We start from the raw sequence: 4,221 nt of genomic DNA, 5'->3' as shown, positions 1-4,221 counted from the left end.
CATTAGGCAGGTAAAAAGTACACACATCATGTACAGTTATTTAAACAGTTTCCACTAAAAGTGCATGTTGCTGCGATATACAGTCTAAAGCGTGAGTTGGAGCAAAAGTCAGCAGAATTGGTTAAATGAATACATTCTGGCCTAGCCACAGTCAGAAAACCCTGCTATAAATATTACAATTGCCATATCATGGTTGGCAACCTTCAGTCTCGAAAGACTCTGGTATAAGCCTACAGCACCCGGTATTCCCAGGTGGTCTCCCATCCAAGTACTAACCAGGCCTGACCCTGCTTAGCTTCTAAGATCAGACAAGATCAGGCATGTGCAGGGTAATTGCCATGATATTTTTGTAGTTTTATCCAGACTTCTTGACTCTTTAAAGTTTCAGAAGGCAATCAAACACATATTGAAACCTCAGTGTGAATAATCCAGTGGTGTAGCTGGAGGGGGGGTGCAAAGCACTAAGTTTTGCAGGGAGCCTCACCGCAGCAAGCAAGGGCCCCCTCCCCCTTCCCTTTAGAACTATTCCAGGCAGGGTGAGCAAAATAGAGGCATATGCTCTGAAGTGGAGGGGAGGTGGCCCCTTGCACGCTGCGGTGAGGCTCCCTGCAAAACTTAGTGCTGTATGCGCCCTCTAGCTGCGCCATGAAGAATGGCACATGAAGAGGGTGGGCAGAGGGCTGGCTGCAGGTGTCAGGCTGCAGTGTGATGTCCAGAGGCAATGGCAAGATGGAGTTGGCAGAGGGGGTGACCTTGGCTGCAGCTGCAATTCGGCTAGCACTTGCTGCAGCCACTCACAAGACAAACACCTTCATTGGTATGATTATATATATGAATTTACAAAGTTATATAGAAATCTTGTTGGCATCCTTCAGTCTCGGAAGACTATGGTGTCACGCTCTGAATGGTGGTTCTGGAACAGAGTGTCCTCTCCAGTGCGCGAAGCCTGGGTAAAGTGGATATGGAGGATAGGCTGTTACCCATGCAGCAAATCCCCCCTCTCCACGTCGCTGAAATGGTCCAATGGAAAGGCAGAAGCCAATACGGTTGGTTCCAGCGGCGTCGCAGGAGTTGCCAGAACGTGACTGTGTTCAGCCATGAACTGCCTCAGGGACTCCGGCTCCGGATTTTGCCTCGAGGTTGACTCCTGAAGCCTTTTCCATAACTGGATGTGGCCACAAGGCAGTGGAGGTTTGGGATCAGAGTTTTCCTTCTCTCAGATGAGCTGCCTTCCCAGGCTGACGAGTCCCATCTACCCGGTGGCTGTTTAGTCGCCTCTTACAACAAGTACAGCCAAACTGAGGGCCTATTCTTATCCCCAGCCCCCAGGGGAAATTTATATAGAAATATAAATATACAAACTTACAGAGTTTGTGTGTGTGTGTGTGTGTGTGTGTGTGTGTGTGTGTGTGTGTGTGTGTGTGTGTGTGTGTGTGAAATATACATACAAAGTTCAATAACAGAAAATGTTCATTGTCTGCACTTCTCTGGCCATTGTTATGATTCATTTCATGTCATGATTATTCCTGCAAATAGTTCTGTCATGGGGAGGTGACAAGAATTATGGGCCCTGGGTAGTGCCAAATGACCTTGGCACACCACTGTCTGGCTACCTCAACATGGTTGTTTCCATGGCTGCAAATTATATGGAATATTCTGAAATCTACCTGCAGTACGAAAATAGGAATTAAGTGACATCTGACTGCAATAAAGACTTTCCTCGAGGGGACTGAATCCATTTTAATCAACTAATTTTCCAATTCATATTCATATCTGATCATGCTATACCAAGAATCAATCACATCTCATTGGGTTTACACATTTTTTAGTCTCGTTTTCAATTCTTGACAAGGAGCCGTCTCAAGTTTGATTGAAATAAGTGATCGGCAAAGCGTGTGGACTACGGTTTGTGAACAACCTTCTGAAACCCTTTTAGGTGCTTCAGAGTAAATCTGTCCAAGAAGGCACAATTTTGTACACCTTATCTAGGGACATGTCAACTAGCTAAAGCTAGGGACTCAAAATGAGTCCTCCTCTCTACTGAGGTTATTCTTTTTTCTTGGTTCTGCTAGGAGAGTTGTCCATATTTTATTCTGAAAAGAATTTACATCAGAGTTTCTACAGAATTTGAAGAATTCAAATAAAGTCCTATATCCTTTAAAGTCCTATATCAAATAAAGTCTTTATCCTATAAAGTCATTAGGGATACAGTCTACATCAAGAGTGTCAGACTCACTTCATACAGTGCGCCAAATAACATCATGGCACCTACTGGGGGCCAGAAGTGATATCACTAAGCAGGAAGTGATGTTATCAAGCAGATGATGGCCAGAAGTAAGCACTTTGTTCTCACACGGGAACTCAGCGGCAAATGATAGAGGAGAAAATGTGCAAATCTTGATCATATTTTCAAGATAAGGGAGAGCCCAATTATCACACTAGGAAAGCCCAATTGTCACTTGGGCCATACTACTGAAAGCATAGTCAATGTAATAATTGGGCTCCGTCAGCAGCATCTTCTTCTCTCTTCCTGCTTGGTCTTCGCCCATGGCATTTATTGCCTTCTGAAGTCTCCTTCCATCTCTCCCTGCCAGATCCTTGGCAGAAATGGCGCATCTTGAAAAGGCAGTGCTGGGAGATCCAAATTATCAGGTAGTCTGGATAAAGAGCTTCCGCAGACCTTATGTCTGACATCCTTGGTCTAGATGTGAGAATACTTATGTGGCATAGAACTTGAATATTCCATGATGTCCATCAGAGTCTCCACCTGTTAATACTGTCAGTGGTCAATACTCCATTAATCCCATCCAACTGAGAGAGCTAGAAAACAAGTATCAAGTATCTGTATACCTAAATCTGTTCAATCTTTTTATTTTTATTTCTTTGTGATTCAAGATGCCAAATATGTGAGAAGCTTGGCTTTAGCTCCTTGGTTTCCTCATAACTAATAGTCAAGAAATTCTGTTTCCTGCATATACCAAGGCCACAAATCATCTTCTGAAGCCAACCTGGCTACCTGATAAGAGGACTACACTTCCATATAGGTTGAGAGACAGCTTTCAGTCCTGTACAACCAAGCCAAAGAACTAAGTATATTCACTTAACTTTGAAATGATCTTATTCATGAAAAATTCAAAAAGAAAAAATTGTGTGACTGTGGGCACAAGCCTAACCAGGTCGACTCAGAAGTAAGTCCTATTTTGTTCAATGGGGCTTACTCTCAGGAAAGTGTGATTAGCATTGCAGCCTGTGTGTGGGGCCACACTGCCTTTCTCCTCCACCTGGAGACAATCAAGGCAGCTCACAAATACAAGAAAAGCACAATAAAAACAATGCTGTTAAAAACAGTGATGACAAAAAAATAAGGCCAGTCATGAAAAATAATGCAGCAAAACCGACATCTGTGAGCTGGAGCATTACTTGGGTTAAGGGGATGAAAGTCCCCTTCCCCTGAGGACACCTCCCGCAGCCTCTCTGGACCCACTGGTTTCAGCAGTAGCCATTTTGGTGCTGCTGTAGCCAGCGCTGCTGGGGAGGATAGGACTGGGCTGTTAATACTTTTGAATTAAATGGACTTGCTTCTGACTAGACATACCTATGACTGTACTGTGAGTGGCTGGTACTATATATGATGCAGAAATTGGCCATGACCGTTTCATCACCAATGAGAACCACGTGGTCTAAACAAAGCACTTAATCCGCAAAGGTGAAGACATGTATAAAGCCTGGGACATGGGCCCAGTGTGCAATCACAGCTTATTTCACATTACAGATAAGCCAACTGAATCCCCCTTGATGGGTGGTACATTACACAATGGATAAGTTTGCCTAAGAAGTTATAAACATGGTGCAATTATGGTCATTCCCTTTCAGAGGTATTGGTTAAACTAAAACAATGGGCCCTCCTTATCCATGGGCTCAGTATCCATTAATTTGAACATCTGTGGATGCCAAGTCAGAGGGTCACAGTGAGTCTCCTGGATGAAATGGAAGCCATTTCTGGTTCACATTTGTGAATTCTTATTGCATCCAGGAGGCCTTCTGAGGAGACTGCCAGTTTGGCACAGCCTCTAGAAGGGTGTGGCACTGCCTTCAGGCAAATTTTTGCAGCACTTGGACCCTGGCCCTCCATGGATTTCGGCATCCTCATGGACACTGAGGGCCCGCTGTACTCAAATTTGTAGATTGTTCAAATGTTCCCCTAGAGCAGCCATTTTCAAC

At 44.2% G+C, this 4,221-nt stretch overlaps 1 pseudogene; it reads right to left on the bottom strand.

Moving 5' to 3' along the window:
* Positions 1–227: 227 nt before the first annotated feature.
* On the bottom strand, positions 228–344 carry LOC136658045 (5S ribosomal RNA; annotated as a pseudogene).
* Between the last annotated feature and the right edge of the window lie 3,877 nt (positions 345–4,221).

The sequence above is a fragment of the Tiliqua scincoides genome, chromosome 7, assembly GCF_035046505.1.
Source record: "Tiliqua scincoides isolate rTilSci1 chromosome 7, rTilSci1.hap2, whole genome shotgun sequence".
Classification (NCBI taxonomy): Eukaryota; Metazoa; Chordata; class Lepidosauria; order Squamata; family Scincidae; genus Tiliqua; species Tiliqua scincoides.
The sequence above is the reverse complement of the archived record's forward strand: the minus strand, read 5'-3'. Positions and strand labels throughout refer to the sequence as shown.